This window comes from Vidua chalybeata, chromosome 9 (genome assembly GCF_026979565.1).
Source record: "Vidua chalybeata isolate OUT-0048 chromosome 9, bVidCha1 merged haplotype, whole genome shotgun sequence".
In the NCBI taxonomy this organism is placed as follows: Eukaryota; Metazoa; Chordata; class Aves; order Passeriformes; family Viduidae; genus Vidua; species Vidua chalybeata.
This window is the reverse complement of record NC_071538.1, coordinates 17,822,838-17,841,933: the sequence shown is the minus strand read 5'-3', so window position 1 is coordinate 17,841,933 and position 19,096 is coordinate 17,822,838. Positions and strand designations below refer to the sequence as shown.

General features: G+C 40.2%; 1 protein-coding gene across 6 annotated transcripts in view; it reads right to left on the bottom strand.

The window, feature by feature from the left end:
* ADGRL2 (adhesion G protein-coupled receptor L2) overlaps positions 1-12,149 on the bottom strand; it is a 156,006-nt gene extending 143,857 nt beyond the window's left edge. For all 6 annotated transcript variants that reach the window (XM_053950215.1, XM_053950217.1, XM_053950219.1 and 3 more), the window contains exon 1: positions 11,449-12,149. The gene's annotated coding sequence lies outside the window, so the exon portion shown is untranslated. The remainder of the gene's footprint in view (positions 1-11,448) is intronic.
* Positions 12,150-19,096: the final 6,947 nt, after the last annotated feature.

Here is a 19,096-nt window from a genome sequence, read left to right as displayed (position 1 = left end):
GAAAGAGAAAACGTGTTACGCTACAGCTAAAACAAAAAAATTACATGATTTTATTCAAGTAGGCTCTTCCAATGTAGCACCTAAATTACCATTGTTCTACCTTCAAAGTACAAGGCTGTTAAAAATATATCTTAATCGCAGCTGCATTATCCTCACAACAGAACTAAAGCTACATTCACGTCTCGATTTTCATATTGTACGGCAGCCTCCACTGAGTGGAACTTCTGAAACATCTCTACCTCACCAGGAAAGAAAAGGACAGACTGTGTAAAGAAAGATTATGTCCTTGCTTCTCCACAATTCCTCAACAAGATTAAATTAACAAACCTCTCTTTCTTCATCATGACTTACACATCAGTATTTTCCCATGCAAAAAGGATGGCACAACTTTTCAACTCCTAGCACCTACCAAAATCTCCATGAAAGACAAAATTTATATATTTTCTGTAAATCTTACCATTATAATCCTATTGGGGTGTAATTGCTGTGGCTAATATTCTTACCCTGTTATGAAAATGCTCAACATAAATGTGGCACTGAGTTGTTAAGATAATACATGATCATGCTGTGAGAGGGTAATACCTATACAATAGCCCTTGCCAATACCATAAATCTCTTTATTAGACAACAACCTATTACAGGAGATCTACTTAACTGTTTCCCTACTTAGAGGGCCATTTGGTGTTACAATAACAAGCTGACTTTTCACATTAGAAAGGATTAGCCAGTATAAATAATATATTGACACGGAGTTACTACTCTTTTAGATATGGTAAATCTTCCCCGATGTTTAAAAAGAGAATCCAAACTAAACCCCTAAGATCATGTTAGGCTAAATGTATATTAAGTTTAAAGTTCTGTTCATTTAAATTAACAAAAAAGGAAAAAAATAAACTATTTGACTAATTTACACCACAGATTTATCACAGGAGAGTATATTACAGAAATCTGTTTCTGTTTTATGGAATGTGCATACATACTGCTTTATTTCCTAACAATATCATAGCAAATCATCTTTAAGTTTACTGCAATATTGTAAAGTAAAATGACTGCCACCATTTTTCAAAGAGAAGTATAGAATAAATCCAAGTACCATCTAATATGCTTCTTGATATTTTCTTCTCTGAAATCTTAACTTTTTGAAGGATCACACACTTTCATTATCCAGATAACTAAAATACAAATTATGAAGCCTGCAATACGCCAGATGATTTATTTCATTGTGCTAAATTAAGGAAAAATCACTACCTAAAGTACAATTTTCTGATTCTTCAAGCTAGTTTTTAAGTTACAATTTACAAATAAACTTAGGTTAAGACATTCCTTGCTCTTTGTTGTCAGCATTTACTAAAGCTTTAGAAAGAAATCCTTACGGCTGTTTGCCTGCTTTAGTACTTGACTGGATCAATTCCTCAGTTTGGATGAAACTCATTCACCTCTTTATATTTTAAATAGAGAAAAAACAAAATTAAGAGTTAGCCTTTCATCCACAGTCACCTTGATTATGATCCATAACACTGCTTGGGTAAATAGGAAATACTTACCTACTTCTTTTTGGCTACCACACTACTCTGCACGAGATATGTCGAAGACCTGAAAGTACTCTGCTGTCTCTTTGATGCTAACATGACATTTTTAGAATCTGAGAAGACAGTTTTTGCAACAAAAATCTGCTTCCTGTCATACAGAATACCAAAACAGTCTTCTTGCACCTTGACCGGCAAGAATTGTTTTCCTCATCTCTTTTTTAAACTTCTGATTAATAGGCACTTCTTTGAAATATGAAGTATTTTTTTAAGTTGGCTTGTTCTTATTGATGTTTTAAAATCTTTGCCCGCTGTGATTTGCTGTTACTGATGGACAGCCTTTTTAAAAGCTGTCTTGCAGAGCCCTTCTGCTCTGCATAACAGAAAAGGCACAGTGAAATGAAATTGTACTTACTGGAAACAATTCAGCCCTGAATGCCTTGATTACTCTGATTATCTCATATACAAGCTCCCTCTGCAGGTAATAATAAGAATGAGCAAAAATATGTGAAAAATGTGGGCAACAGCCAGCATAGGAAACCAAATAATCAGTCATCATTTTAAAGAAACTCCCCCAGAAATCCTTCTCCGATGTTATCCAGCATAAGGAGGTAACACAGGAAACATACTCCGCTTTTTTCCCCAGCTCTCTGTCTCCTCTTGTCTCCTTAGAAAAGTTAAACATTCAGCTTTAGTCTTTCCTGTATCAAGTCACACAAGTTTCTTTTTCCAAAGTCATCTAAATGCTTTCAGTGCAGAAAAAAAAAAAAAGATAAAAAAGAGGAGAAAAAAAAAAAAGACGATTTAAAAATTGCTCTGTTTGTCCAGAGCTAAACAAAAATGAAAGACCACCCCTAACAGTAAAACAAGTCCATCCTATCTCATGCATTTGTCTAACTGAAAACCAACCAAATAGCAGCATCCCTTCATTCTATCTACTGCTAGGAGGAAAAACCTAATGTCACTTTTGGATACAATTACACATGCACTCCACCAAAGTTTAAAATGCAATTGAACTGAATGGTAAGTTATCTTGAAAATTAAATTATATATATATTAAAAAAAGTTCCTTATCAATTTAAATCAAATCATGAAGTAACAATGTAGTTTTCATCCAACTGGAAGTAAACTGCTTTTCCCCCAAATGACATTACCCTCACCTTAAAATGTCTCAAGTTTGTTTGCTGTAATGGGATGAGCTCTCTAGATAAAAATCCCTTCAATGCAAATGGGACAAAGCTTCAGTGAATAAAGCTATAAATATTAAGTACATTGTAATTAAGCCTTCATCCTATCTAACCTTTAGCACACACCCAAAAAACTGGGAAGCCATCAGGCAACATTAATTTCTCTTCTCACACAGCAAGAACAAATGTATGCCTGTGGTTTTGTTTCTCTTACAGAGCGAAATCTCACTTTCTGCACGTAGTGCCCTTAGACTCATGAAGAACATTCAGAAAATGAATGCATACACATTGGGCATAAAGTCACATATGCCCTGTGTCAACTTTAATTTTCACTGGGAAAATGAACTTGAAAATATAACCCTTCAAGGTTTCAATGTCAGCTTTTTTTAAAAGAAAACAAACAAAGAAGCAAAAAAACCCCATGAAAACTCCACCCAAAACAAAAACATGGAGGAGAAAAATACTCCTATTTCAGTAGGATACAGCCATTTCAGTACTGATATTTCAGTATGGCTACAGCCATTACACAGGATAAATATAAGACAAATTTTGGGTGTTCATTTCAAGATTATGTGACTGCTGCAAATAAAGCTCTTCTTTGCTGATGGAATATCTTTAACAGTTGGATCATCAACCAGTTACTATGAGATATTATTATACACCTGCTCAAATGAGGAAATAAAGAAAGCAGGGGGGAAAAAATGCCAACAACTTTTTGGAAAGATGATGTTCTCTTCAAGCACGGGTAAGATTACTGCCTGAAGGGCAAAAGGATTTCTTCTCAATTTCAGATTATGTCAGCCTGCACCTCCCCTCTCTCTTCAAAACAACTCTCAGCCTACACCCGTGTTCCTGGCACAGAAGCTCAACCAGGAATACGCCACTGCTTAGGCACTTTCTCTCCTTTAAGCACTTTATACTGATTTACACAAGAATCACCCTCACCAATTGACAGTCTGCATTTAAGAAATACTTATTAGACTAAAGCAAATAAAAGCTGCTGGAGATACAGCCAACAAAATAGTTAAGAATTGGTCTTCTGTAGAACACTCATTTTGTTCAAAATGAAGATTCAATCATTATTCATTCTGGGAAAGCAGGTTTTTTCCAAATTGGTCACTTCACATTGAAAAAGTCTAAAAATTAGTGTAATAGTCTAATGAAAGGATGCCTTGATCAGATGAAAAGAATTCTGCCTACCATCAACACAGACATCAGGAATTTGCCAGAGAAATGAAGAGTCAACAGTAGAACTTGTTCTCAGAAATATTTTCTTAAAACGTCACTTTATTTAAAAGCAATGCTGCCTACTGAGAGGGAATTGTTTCTGAGCACTGCTCACCCCAGCGTAGACTGCAATGCTGTAAAAAATTACAGAGAATACATAGAAAAGTGAATTAAAGTCTCCTTCTGGCATGTGATCGCTCTCCACCACTGCAGCACTGATTTCACAGTAAGGCTCTCTCTCTATGCACACCCCAGCCCATCAACAGCAGAGCAAGTCTGATAGTCAGCAACAAGGTCGGTCATCCCCTCCCCAGCTGCCAGAAACAACTTTTACAGTAATCGGCGTTATTATTCTGTCATCTGGATTCAGTGCAGTAATCGGTGTGAGGTGTCGACTGATGGGAAAATACCAACAGAGGGCACAAAGGAAAGCAGCAGCCCAACCTAAAGGAGAGACTGGGGATTTTATCACATCCATAGTCAACTGGGTAAACAGAAGTACTCTAATTTTTAAAGCATCATTCTCCAGTGATAAATCGTTTCGCTGCTACTTCACTGATACTATCTATTTTTCCAGCAGTTGCCGACACAAATGTAACCATGAAGGAGCTGCACCTCTCTAGCCCTGGGGCTCACCCAGCGCTCGGCTGCTCCCACACTGTCCCCACCACAGGAAGCAGCAAAAAAGCCCAAGAAATGGGAAAATTCCCATCTTTACCATAAAATGTATAAACACTCCCACATCTATCTATGAATCAAGACATCCTTTATTTAAGTATTAAACACAATTTGCATAGTATCAGAACTCGGGATCTTAAATAGCACTCTTCATTCACGGTATTTCATTCCAGTTTTGTAGCCCATTGCAATAAAGTAACACATCATGAACATATAAACATAGTAAAAAAAACACTCATCTGTGTTACATTTTAGAAAAACTGCTCCCCCTTTTCCCTATATTGCCTGTTTTGCAGAAGGAAGTATCTTTCTTGGGTGATAAACACATTGTAAAACAACTGTAAAGAAAAAAGATTTAGAGTTATTTAGTACACCAAGGAACAAAACAGGCAGACCGAGACTCTACTATATTTGTATGAGGAAATGGCATAAAATAAATCTCTTAAGACAAAAAAGCCCTGCACTACGTTAAAAGGAAAATATTCCTAATACTGAATCTACGTAAGAAACACAAGTAGCTTCTTATTAACTCTAACTAGATTTTCTCCGAAGCTAGCTACCCTCACTACTGAAACACAGACATTGATAGTTAAATCTTTTTGTGTAAATGTTAGTGTTTATAATGTGCTCCTAAGAGATTAAGATTAGGAAAAAAAAAAAATAACCACAAGACTAAGACAGGCCCTATTTCTCTCAGCCCATGATCACTTGTCAAGCCATGATTAATGCTGTGCTCTGTAGAGGGAGACATTACATCTAGGCTACAACAGACCTAAATTTTACCCTAAGGCAGAAGTCTGATTTAAACATCTCTATTCAAAGTGACATTTGTCCTCTCTTTTCAACCAGTTTCCTCTGAAATTCCAGTAAACTGACTTTGTGACCTACAAATGGTCCATTGATTCTAACTTGTCGCGTTGCCTGTCCTTGTAGCAAAGTTAGTTTTGGTGACTGAATGAAGCAAGATGCTATGCATTCAAGAAAAATACAGGAGCAGAGTCCATTAGGTGCTCTATTAAATGCTCCGTTGGATAACAGCAACTAAAATTCATGGCTATAAGGATTCCAGCTTACACAGAAGAGCTAAAGATGAATACTAAGGTCAACATCAGAAATCAGAAAATATTTTTATATTGAGAAGTAACAATGGCCTTCATATTCTGAGGTGATGAGCAAAGATTTTTTTTTTGTATTACAGACAAGAACATGGGCATCGTCAGAGCCACCCTGAAAAGTAATTACATTTTATCTCTCGCCTTTCACTCTGAAATGTCTGCTAAGGTATTTACATTTGTCTGTTAAGAGAACAACAAGTGAAAAAACTAGTTGTTATCACTTATCTCAAGTAAACACTATTTCTCCAGTGAACGGTATTATTCCATCTATTTTATAAAGTTATTGTTAGAGCCTCCGATTTATCTGTAACTGCTATTGTAGGAATAAAAATAAGACATGCTTATACCTTATAAAGAAATAGACAAATAGCAGACCTGGACATGTAGAATAGTCAATATCCTTCTTACTGAACATGAAAAATGGCAACATTTGATAATATTAAGCAATTTAGACAGTGCTGGCAAGTTCCTACTAGCCAAGGTAATCTTATTTCTGGTGCTTTTCAGGGTAAATTGATTTTTTCCCTCCTCTTAGCTGCTGTGATAATTGAACAAACGTATACACGCGTGATGGGATTTTACTTAGCAGACAACACACAAAACATTCCCCAAACATGGAGTATCTTACTCATAAAAAAAAAATTTGTTGTAATTAAGCAAACTGTATTTAAGCTTGCTTTGTGCCAGAGTAACAATCAACAGCATTTTGCCAGACACTGCACTCTACCTGCAGGTCTTGTGCTTGCTTCAGTCAGGCTGCAATGCTTTTTACTATCCTGCATTTCTAAATAATTTGGGTAAATGGCAAGCTAGAGTTGGTTGAATCATTAGAATACCTCATGAAAATCAGAAAGAAAGAATTCATGACATACACATATTACATATTCTTCTAAAACCCATAAAATGCTCCATTTAATATAACAATCCATTACTTGGAGATGCTATGAGTCTGAATTTGAAGACTTTTTTTTTCCTTCCTCCTTTTGGAATCAATTTCTAGTTAACTATCAGTTTGCATCTAGAGAATGCTGTCAGATCGTAGCACTCACTAAGCAAGTGTATTTCTATAACTAAATTGCTGATATTAAGTGACACAATCTTCCCAGTCCATGCTGTAGAAACACATCTCATATATTACAGGCCGAAAGAAACATGAACTCCTAGAAAATGATCTACTGAAGAGGACTTTAAGCCTGTCATCTTTCACTTTCTAAATGAAGAATGTTAAAAGGAATCACATTTGCTAAATAAAGACTACAAGTATTTTCTACACCAGGTATATATTCAAATTAAATCACAAGTTACCAATATTCCAGAGCCACCTGCCACTTTTATTTTAAAAACTGTTGGAAAAAAAATGCAGCCATCTTCGAAAGCTACTTAAATATTAAACACGATTGTTAACAGTATTGAGAATGGCCTTAAAATAGGTTGTTGTTTTTTCCAGTTTTCTTGACATCCAATTACAACCATGATGGTTAATTTTTTTTTACCTGTTTCAAACAGAGGGTGTTTTTAGAAATAATAGACAGCTTTTAAGTTTAAAAGCTGAACATAAATACTTATGGAAGTGAATTTCTCACAATTTCAAATCACTTTTGTACATCACAAACATCAATCCTAAAAAATGCTTTGAAAGAGTCTGTTTAGCATGACATCTCCAGGTAACATGACTGACTACAAATTTCACTAGCCTGTGCTCTGAACTGCCTTGGTTCATAGCTGACTGCTTGTTTACCTGTGCGTGGGTATGACTTCCACTATACACAACACGTAGTTTAACTTCTTCACTTGCAGCTGACTAGGTAAAAATCACTATTTGCTACTCACAGTTCCTGTATAATCAATCCTCCACAAATATTCTGTAGTGGAAATGCAGAGGAATCACAGAGCATTTTTTGATATAAAGTGTTACTGGTAGGTTATCTGTCATTAATATGAGGTATGGCAGAATCCAACAGGAGCCATAGTACAAGGTAACAGCATTTTCTTACAGGTATATCAACATTTTGGGTGGACAGTGGATGAGCAAGGGCTTGGAAATACATAAACTTTTAGTCCAAATTTCACTAAAAACTTATGATTGTGTTTCTGTGCTCTCTAGATGTTAAACGATGCTTTCTACTGTATGGCTATTATGATTTACATTAATTTATGACACACTATTAGAAATGTATTTCAAACAAAACTTTGATAAATATTTTGTCTAACTAGAGATTTCTCTCTCCAAAACCTTTAAGTGCAAATTATGGCCTTTTAAATAAAGCTGTAATTCAAAACTGTAGGAAATTTTCTTCATCACAACTATTCTCATTTTAAAAATATCTGTTCATCAAAATGTCATGTCTACGTATCACATTCCAGAATAAAATCAACCATATTATTACATACTATTAACCATAAAGACTACAAACTCCTAAGACTATACTACCTTGCTTATTTAAACTTTAATAAGGTGCTTCCTTACTAGAGACTAGGAATCCTGAGTAACCCCCTTTCCTGATCTTACACATTCAAAGTGGTAAGAGATAAATAAAACATTGAGAAAGCTTCTGAAGTGATCAAATAAGAACTAACTAAGCACACTTTGGTTTTTTTAAAGCTTTCCTCTTGCTCATTTTAAGAAGGGAAACACCCAGAAGCCTGGTGTTAATGTCTCTGCTGATTGTGAAAATTGCAGCAATAAAAACTCCAACTGCTTGTTTTAAATTAAGACTTGCAAGACTACATGTGAGATCTGTATCTTTACATTAGTTTTTATAACATTTGGAAGTTTGGTTGCTTGCTTTGATGTTGGTCTATTAATGAGCCGGGGAGCCAAAAGCCAGAAAAAAAAATGTTTACTGGAAATTCTCAAGTCAAAACCTGAAGTAATTGGTTTGTTCTACCCCACATGATTTAACATCCCGATTCCCCCAACTACCAGCTCCCTGAGCTATCTGAACGTCTCTGCTTTTTTACTGTTGCCAACACATAGTAACCCACAGTGATTGAAAATGGCAGCTGAAGTGCTTCTGGAGCACATTAATTTTTCTCTAAGTGGTCCAATTTTGTCATCTGAATCTGAAAATCTTCTTTTTACTACTTTTTACCTTTACAGATTTGTCGAATTTGGGGTTGCTGTCACATAAACCAAAGTGCAACATTTCCAAGACAATTTTTAGATTATCCCTAATAGCTGAAAGGATAATGTGCTTTCTTTACAGCCCTCTGCATTCAAAGCAGACTAGTTAACAGCAACTTAAGTGTGATAATGGCAATTACATCAATATGTTCCTTTTACACCACCAAAAGATACTACTTCAGACAGCTGAAGACATTAGGTAAATAAACTCCTGGAAATTACCTGAAAGTAATTATCTAATTTTAGGGCCACTAAATACATCTATTTACAAAATGCCCAAATAGCCGTGTCCATCTAAGAATAACAGAAATCTATATAAATTACTTGATCAGCTGCAGTGTTTTTCACCAAGACATACCATATATACTCAGTTCCTGCATTACATGAAAGGAAATTGAAGCCTGAAAGCCTAAAGGCGCATCACTTTCATGGCAGTAAAAGAAACACCCCCCAAATGGTGAATCAGAAGAAAAAAAAAATAAAACAAACAAACCCACCCAACAACAGACCAAATACCACATATCAATGACTTAAACCAACTTTTTAAAAACACAAAATTCCTGTTTTAGTATCTGTATCACTCAAGTAAAAGGTTTGGAAAGAAGCAATAGACAAGGAAAATTCAGGAAGTTCTTTTTTGCCAGAGATATAAACCAGAATACAGTTCCCAAGAAACATCTGGTCCCTGGAAAAGGTCCCAACTTATTGATGGATAACTGGATTTTGCTTGGCTTTTGGGTTGCTGGATTATGAATATTGATTTGCAAAGGTAATAAAAGGGTAGGCCAGGCCACATCCCCTTTCAAACTCAAGAAAATAGTAACAAAAGAACAAAAAAATATGAATAGTGTAGTCTCGTAAAACAACTTGAAATGAGGTACATGTTCTACACAGCCACCAAAACAGCACTACTGCCATAGCTGGTTGAGAATTATTTATTATACAGTAATACTAACCACAAATTAGGTTATCTTTGCAAACACAGTATCACTGATTAAATGAGATTACAAGAATTACTCATTTTCACTTTTTCTAGATTGAAAAGGAAATGGAAACATATGGCCGGTGGTGATCAAAACTTCTTTTAAAACTCTCCATAAAAATATCTATTATTCCAGCCTACCCACCCATTAAGGAAGGAAGCATATTTGTTTCAAAGGCCTGGAACCAAGAAGTCTTTTATTACAAGATTTCATTTGTTTTCTGAAGTAATTAGAAGGTCTTCCCCATTCATCCCTCCATGCAGTAACGCAGTAACGTGTAGGCCATACCCAGAGCAAGAGCGCGGGAGAAAGCACTTTCTAAAAATCCCCCTCCCAGAAAGGAGGAATCAGAAACCACGCCACAGTGCCTGTCATAAAAGGTCACTTTTTTTGCTCGGAACAAACCATTAATCAATAGAGCGTAATTGTCCGAGCGCTTGCAAGGGCTCTGCAGCGGAGGGACCTTGTTTTTCACTCGCATAATTGCAAAACAGCAAAAGTTCAGAAACATAACCCAAATCCACCTCCCCATTTTACCCCTTTACAATTCCCACTGCCCTTTGGGCCTCTTCTTGGAAGCAAATGGAAGACAAGCTGAAGTTTTCTCAATTGAGCCGGAGCTAAGGAACCTTTGATATGCTAATACCCTCCTTCAAACGGTAAGAATTCACACTTGCATTAATTCAAACAATTTCTGCAGAATGATGCGAAATGGCACCTCTTTTCGTGGCAAGCAACAAAAGGAGGGAGCCGGGGCGTCTGAGGAAGCCAAACAGCAGAACATTTGTTCCGCAGGATTCCTTCCGTCGCGCACAGGGGCATTTCTGGGCAAAGAAAACACACCTGAGCACCAGCAGAGCTCTTTACTTTCTGACAAACCGCGCTCAAATCCCAGCAGGGCCGGCGCAGACTAACAACAAGATGTTATTTTTAGAGCCAGACACAGCAACGGTGCCTCATGACACACTGTTTTCTGTCTCCAGATGGCCCCAGATTTCTACATGTGAAAATAAATAGAAATAAAAAGAAAAAAAAAAATTTAAAAAAAGTTGTTCTCACCCCACAGACGACAAAGGGTAATTTATTCCTCTTCCCACAGCCACCCCCCACCCCGCACGGGCTGGGAGCCGCGCGCTCGGCAGAGTTACACAAATAAACCCGCAACAGGTAATTATTTAGCGAACGGAGGCAACTTTGCGCGCTGCGCGGGGCGCGCCGCGGAGCACCGGGCCTGCTCGGCGGGCGGACCCCGGCCCGCAGCCCCCGCGGCGGGGCGGCCAGCGGCGGCGGGCGGGGCGGCGGGACGGCCGCGGCTGCCGCAGGTCCCTCCGCAGGGCGCGGGGGGGCGGCGGCGGAGCGCGGCCGTTCCGCGCGGGCGGAGCGCGGCCGTGCGGAGCAGCGGCGCCGCCGCGCCGCCCGCGCCCAGAGCCGCGGGCTCCGCGAGGGGCACATCGCTCCGCACGGCCGCGGCCCCGCGGCAGCGGCAGGCGAGGCAGACCCTAAAGTAAGTGCATCCCTGCCGGCGGCTCGGCAGGGGAACATCCAGGAGTCAGGGAGCAGGCGCCGGCAGGAACGCGCGGCGAGGCTGCAGCGCGGGGCTCCGCTTACCTATGTCTGGGAGCCGAAGGCGGGCCGGGGTCTGTGTCCCCGGCGGGACCGGCGGTCCGGGTCAGCCCGCCGAGCGCGGGGCTGCGGGAGATCGCGGCAGAGTTAGTCCCGGGGCCCCGGCGGCGGCGCGGGAGCGGGCGGGCGGCGGGCTGGGGCGGGAGCGGGCGGCAGCCGGCGCTGCGGCTCGGAGGGCTGGGGCAGCGCAGAGCAGGGGCGGCTTCTTCTCCACGCAGCCGGCCGGGAGGGTTTTCTGGGTCTAAGTCAACATTTTCCTGCAGTTCCCCACACTCCGCTCCGCAGCAAACGCGCGATGCAGCCAGGCTCCCGCACGCACGCACACAAGAAATAAATTCAGTAAAAAAAAAAAAAAAAAAATCTAAAAAAAAAAAAGCCGAAATGGAGAGGAGGACGGGCGCAGTGCAGTGTGTGTGCCCAGCCTCGGGAGTCCCTTCTGTAAAGCGATCAGGAGACGATGCCAGCAGCTGGGGCAGCGGGGAACAACTCGAATGTTACAATGGACCCCCTCCTCCGTGGCTCTGTCTCTCGCACTGACCGGATTCACATCTCCCGGGATGACATTCTGGCCTCTGGCGGAGTGCGGGGCCGGTCCCTCCTCAGATTTTCTCCTCTTCCTCCCTGTGCTGCTGCCCCGCCAACGACTGGAGATCGAGCGCCGAGCAAGTAACGCGCGCGGTAATGGGAAAAACGCAATACATACACACCAAAAAAAAAAAAAAAAAAAAAAAAAAAAAAAAAAAATCCCAATGAATGTATGGCAGCCTCTCCGTGCTCGTGCACCGCTCCGTCTGCGGCTGGGGAGCGCCAAGTCCTGACACGGACTCTCCGCCGGCTCTGAACTGGAGTCACCTCCAGCCTCCTCCCCCTCCAATCTCCACCCCTTCTCCCTGCGCTCCCACCCCTGGGCTCAGCTAATCATATAAACATATTATCACGTAGAGCGGCGTCGGCGAAGGACAAAATTCTCCCCCTTCCTGTCTTTTTTCAGTCCCCCCCGCCCTTCATTCATTTGAAGGGGGGGATGGGGGGGGTTGAAGGCTAAATAGCGGCCGCTCGGCACCAGAGGCCGCGCAGACCGGCTGCGCGCTGGCGCTGCCCGCGCCACTGCCGCGGATGCCGAGGGGCGCGCACCGCCGCGGAGCCGCTCGCCCGCCGCCGCGGAGCCGCTGGGCGCCCCTGCCCGGCGCCTCGGGCCCCGGCGCTGGCCGGGCCTGGGGCCTCGGGCCTGCCGCCACCCCCTCCCTCTGCCTCCCCGGCGGCTGCAGGCGCGCAGGCCGGCCGGCCGGAGGCGTCCCCGCCGCACCTTCGTGCCCGTACCCGACCGCGCAGCGATGCCGCGCACCCCGCCTGGTGCGAGAACCCGAGCGGAGCTGCCCGGCCGGCTGGGCTCGCCGCGCCGGGCCGGCTCTCCGCACCGCAGCGCCTGTCCCCCGCCTCCCCTTCCCCGGCATCACCTACAAAATCGTTCACCGGCTGGGCGAGCAGCGAGAGAGGGCAGGCAGGGCGGGAAGACGTGGGGGTCCCGGCACCCCAGCGCCTTCACGGCTGCGCTGGTCCTTTCCTTTTTTCCTTCGCACTGACATGGCCCGGCTTCTGCCCGGCAGGGACGGCGCGCCGAGGCACAGCGATGCGTTAGGGAAAACATGTTAGGGCAGGGTAAACAGCACTTGGAAACGATTTAAAGGATACTCAGTTGACTCACTGCTGTGCTCAGATACAAAACCCAGTCTAGTAGCGTTGTTGCGTTCTCCCAAAAATCTGCTCTTAGAAACCAGGTCTGGTATTGTAGGGTTTGTGTTTCTCGTCTGTATGGAAGCAAAACACTGAGAATCCGCTCTGACCTTCCAGGATGTGCAACATGGGCAGTTCCCAGCTCTCAAGGTCAGGGAGAGGCAGCTGGGCATTAGCGAGGGCCGGTGCCAGCGGGGAGCGCGGCGGGGCCGGTGCCAGCGGGGGGCGAGGGCCGTGCGTGCGTCCCACGCTCCGCGCCCGCCCGGGGCTGCGCTGACCAGAGGGAGAGACAACCGCGGTCGAAGCAGCTCAGACTTGACCTGATAACTGCCCCCTCCCTTTGTTTGGGGATTTTAGCCATCCCCTCCCTCGCTGCAGCACTGAAATGAAATCCTCTCAACTGCCTCTACTCACGAAATCGCATGTACTAGGCCGGACCACTTGGGGCTTGATCAACTGTTTTAGGTCCAAAGCACATTGACAATCCAGAGTATAACTCCTATGCCACACCGGAGAATCAGCATCATTACCTTCGTTAATGGTAATGGTTTTTTACTTAATCATTTTGATGTCTCTGCATACCTGTGCAGTTAGTGTTCAGAAATTGTAGCATGTATTGAGAAAAACATGACGTGAAAAAAGGAGACTGGGCCTTGAAGACCTTGCAATATGGAGTAGTGAGAACCATAGAGCTGGTCCAGGGCTCTTCAAAACCACATTAAACTTTCAAGAATGCTAGCAACAGTCTTGAGGGTGAATATATAGAAGTCACTGAAATATGGACATGTCATAGCCATGCTGACCTTCTTCAGTTCAGGGTGTCTGCTCAGGGGACTGAGGAGTAGAAGAACAATCTCAAGCTTTTAAGGACCAAAGCAGGAGTTCTGCCATAGAGAGCAGTGCACCTTCCTGAGGCTGATTTCAACTGGCAAAATGGCTCAAACAGAACAGAAGGACATTTGTCTGTGTAACAGTTTTGTACCTACTATATATAGTTAAAAGTATGGGTTTCTGTGAGAGCAACACATAGCAAAAGGGCAGAGTGTCTATTAAGTTCTTGGTGTAATCCTAATATAGCCAATTGCCCTTTCTTGCTATCCTTATAAACACCTTTAAAAACCCTAAATAACCCCTTATGCATTTCTAGTGGAATCAAATTATAGAGGCATTTAAATATATTGTATTAGAAGCTGATTTTCATTGAAAGGACTGGATGCATCTATTGAAACATCTATTGAAACATATTTTTAAACATATGGAAATATGTTTAAAAAGAGGGTCATAGAAATGGAGATATATATATTGACTTGCTATGATTTTACCAAAGTTTTATCATTAACAAGTCCTCCTTTCTCTTTCTTTCTCTCTTTCTCTCTCTTTCTTTCTTTTCTTTCTTTCATGTAATTGCAGATAAGCAGTCATACCCCTGAGTTAACAGACTTTTGCTTAGTTGATGAGAACAGGATTTAGCCAGAAAACTGTCGATAATACAAGAATTATCTAGGGTTGATGCTTTTCCTTTGAGAGGACATGAGAGAGAGAAGTTCTTCTGTTTGCAACAAAAAAAACTCTGTTGGGTTCTCTAATTTTTTTTTCTGCCTACAAAAAGATTGAAAAGAACTGCAGAACTAGGCTTTGTGCTAATATTTGCAGAAGTCAAAGTGAATTCACCTATGTGGATTCAAATGTAGGACTGAAGTTCATTTTCCCTCTTTTCATCAAAAACTTCTGGAATCATATTTCTTTCTACATGCAGAGATGGAGTTTTACAACTCTTTTACAATGGCAGGCTGTAAAACTGAGTTTTAAACAATTGCTAAAAATGCAGAGCCTTTTAGCATTTGTTTCGAAAACATGTTTCCATTAATTCTCATTAAAACTGCATTAAGATATAAGAATACCTGGCAGAGGTGTATATTGTTTTGGCAAGTATAATGCTATTATTCAAATGATTAATTCTACTTCACATGAATCAACGTAAGTTTCTTTAAAAGAAAAATTGTACTCACATGTACTCACAGCATATGTAATCTGATCCTTTAGTTTTTACTCAGCCACAATTATTGCCAGATTTGAATATTAATATGTAAGAAGGAATTATAACAAATCAAATTTCCACCATCATGACTTCCTACTATTTACTTTTTGACATATCCCTATGAAACATGAATCTTATTCCATACAGAGAAGTAGAGACAAGTAGATTTTCCTTAAAATCTCGCTTTGCTGCAACAGTGCAAGTTTCTACCTTGAAAACACGAAAGGAAATGCTACATTGTTATCAAAATATTTTGTGATATTTTATCCCCACTCTAACTAATGTTAAATTTGTAATATTTCATGTTAAGGTGTATATTCTGTGTGTATTGCTCTCCAGTTACTTTCATTAATTTGCTGGATGATGTCCTTGAAAAACTAAAAGCAAATCCATAGCAATTTTTAAAATAATCACAACAATTGTTTATCAATTAGCATTTCCAGGGACCACATATAGGACAGTAACAACTGGAAAAGACTGAACTGTCAGCTGTGTACTTGAAAGAGATGCATCTGAGAAAGATGATTTAACTCGTGGCAAAAATTGGCCAAATTATGATGTCTGTAATATGATCTTCTAGGCTGCTCTAGCTTTTTTTTTTTTTTTTTTTTCCTTGGTCATAGAATTGTATTTTATATCTGCCTATTCTTAAAAAGGTTAATTTAAAATGTTTCAGTACCTTGATAAATAATATTTTGTATTGCCCTAAGTGTCAATTCCCCCATGAGTAATGGTTTACACAGATTTTATGCAGCCTATTTTTTTATTACTGGAGTTTTATGACTGAACTTTAAATACTAGCGACTGACATTTCCTCTTATCTGTCTGTACTCCTGTGAATAACGTATCAATGAACCTGTAATTAGATGTAATGCTGGCAAAGACTGACAGAAGAGGTAGTAAATATAGGTATGCATTATTATCAGCTAAAATTGGTGCACTGATATAAAGACACAGTTTAATTGCTATAATGTAAAGAATTCATTTTTTTTCCCATGGAAAAGTAACAAACCATTAAATGATTTTACCATTTCAACATAAAACAAAAAAGAGAAAATTTTGCTTGTTTTATTCAGGAAAATCCCCAATTAATTTTGCAGGCAAATTTATATAAATAAACTGTGAATGATACAACCCATAATAGGAAATATTCAATATATTGCCTTAAAAGTTTGGAAATATATCTTGACAATTACCGGTCTTTTAAACTAAGTAATTGATTTTAGTGTCACTTGGGGAAAAAAAAAAATGAAACCCATCAATAAAATAAGAGAATTCTGCAGCTGTTTCTAACAAGTAAATGTAATATGAATTTGCATTTTGCATAGTTTACTTCAGTAATCAATTTTAATGACTCGTAATCTATATCATTATTTAAGAAATGACAAAATCATTGACTTATTCATAACACTTGCTAATTGTTTTTAAAAATAAATTCTACACATGACTAAGGAAACACCCATTTCCACTTGCTTTATGTTAAATCAACATCTAACCACTCATGGTGATTTCATTCAAAGAAAACAGAAGGAACACATTAGCTGTGTGGTTAAAGAGATTGATGGGCTTCAAACATTTTAACCATGGATGGTTTTTTTCCAACTGTAGAGACGCATGTTTTTAATTTAAATAGCTTCAAGAAAATGAAGATCATTTTATTCAACAAAGCTGTTTTCTCTTGTTTCTTAGAAATTAATTTAATTTTGTTTAATTAAGTAATATTAGAAGCAACCTTGTTCAGAGAAAATGCAGCTATGAAACAAAAGCATGTGTATGCCATATTAACTTGTATTCTGGAACAGAATTTTTGTCTCACATTAATAAATTAGAAGAGATCAATATGATTTTTGTTGGTGAATTTAGGCGCAGCTTTTAATGCCGTATTTGCAGTTACCGCTCCACTCTTTGAAGTAAATTTGGGGGAGCAGTGGAGCTCAGTGTTACTGAAAAAACACATTCCTTTGGAATTCAGGTATTTTGGATGTATGTTGGTGGAGAAAAGTTTACAGTTTAATGCTGCAGGCATTTACAAAGGCCAAAGAGTTTTCAAGGCTGAGCTGTTGGGAGTAACGTAGCAGGACACACTTAAAAAAGAAATGAGTACAATTCCCTGTTTTCGTATGAAAAGCTCAGCACTGAAGCTTAAATGGTCATACCAGGAAAGGAACTGCAGTGCTGAGGTCTTGGAGAAAGAGATATGTCATGAGATCCCAATTCTCCAAATAGGTTTGCACATTCTAGCTTCCCTTTTCTCCAACTGCTATATCTGTATAGGCACGTGTTCTGCATTTGGACAGAAAAAGAATGTTTTAGTTTTTTCTAAGGAGAGAAGCCCAAGAGAATGCTAAGAAATTACATAGATTTTTCTGTTTAAAAAAAATACAATTTTGCCTGACAGGCAGGGAGCTCCTTCTCCTCCTCCCCCTTACACAACTATATTATGCAATTTGCTACAACTTTACTAAATCTCTGTAATTTGCAGTCAGAGAAGTACCCCATGACTCAGACTGGCACGTGTGGTGGTCTCAGCATATTCTCATCATCTCTTCTTACCTCTTGCAACCCTCCTGCTCAATATAAAAGAATGGCAATAATTTGCTTTATCAAATTCCAACTGCATCTGGACTCCTATCTAGAACTTATATTTATTACACTGTGCTTTTAAGTATCATATTACCTAGGTTTCTGGCCACTCTTCTGTTGCTTCTGTATCACAAAATGAAAGGTAATGCAAAAAAGATAAACAAAGAATTCAAAGGCAAACTATTGCACTTGCAAATATGAATCCATGAAGGCTTTTCTCTTCTTACCCAAACACCTCACTTAATATGCACTGTTAAATTCCATATTCTTGATGGAGATGTGAACAGCTTTACAAACCCATAAAGATTTAGATGCCTACATTGGGGGTAAGGTTAAATTTACATTCTTGAGAAGTTATGGGAAAAAGTACATCAAATTCTTGGACCACCGACCAGAACTGAGGTCTCCCCATTTCGGTTGATTGCCCAAATCATTAAGCTACAAAGAGTCATGTTCCCTCTGGTGCTCTCACTTTCTAGTACAGTGAATCATGAATCATCTTCTGTCTGGTGCAAGACTTCAATAGGAGAAGTGGAGAATATTTCTATCACCAGTCAGAGATTTGTTTAGCTGGTGAGAAATGTGCACTTGAAACCCTTCAAGCACTGGAGAGAACTGACCCTGTTTCATACACTGGACAAGTCTCTAACTGCTAGTTGTAGAATAAAGCTACACTTTTAAAAGAAAGGGATGACTGCTGCTGGGTTTAGTGGCAGACTAACTGCATTCATGGGTGTCAGATGCTCTTAGAGTTTGACTGTCACCTTTAACTGCTCAGCTTTGTTTTACATAGAACCTTAGCAATAATATAGGTGCAGAGCTCCTTAGTGTGGTTTATCTTGACTGAAGCAGTATTTGGCACAATGAGTATTACAGCTGCAGGAAAATTTGATATGAAAAACATGGAAGTGCCTGTTGAGCATAGACATCTTCCCCAGGTAGGCAGCATTTAAGCCGAGTAATCTTTAAACTTAATGGCTTAAATTCTTTCCATGTTTCTCTTTAGGAGTCAAGTTGCAGAAATTCTATATATTGCCTACATGAAAACCTGGTCCATAGTCATAATAATCAAGTTGAGAGATAGGGTAATAGGTTATGAACAGGAAAGGACAGGTTGCTCACAATCAATCATGAACAGAAAAGAACTGGGACTTTCCCCCGCTGGGAAGTCCCCCACTGGGACTTCCTCACCTCATGATTGCATCTTTCAAGTTTCCCTTACCAAAAGATGGGGCATTTGCTTCCAAACTTGCATATTTCAGTTTCCTTTTGCTGTTT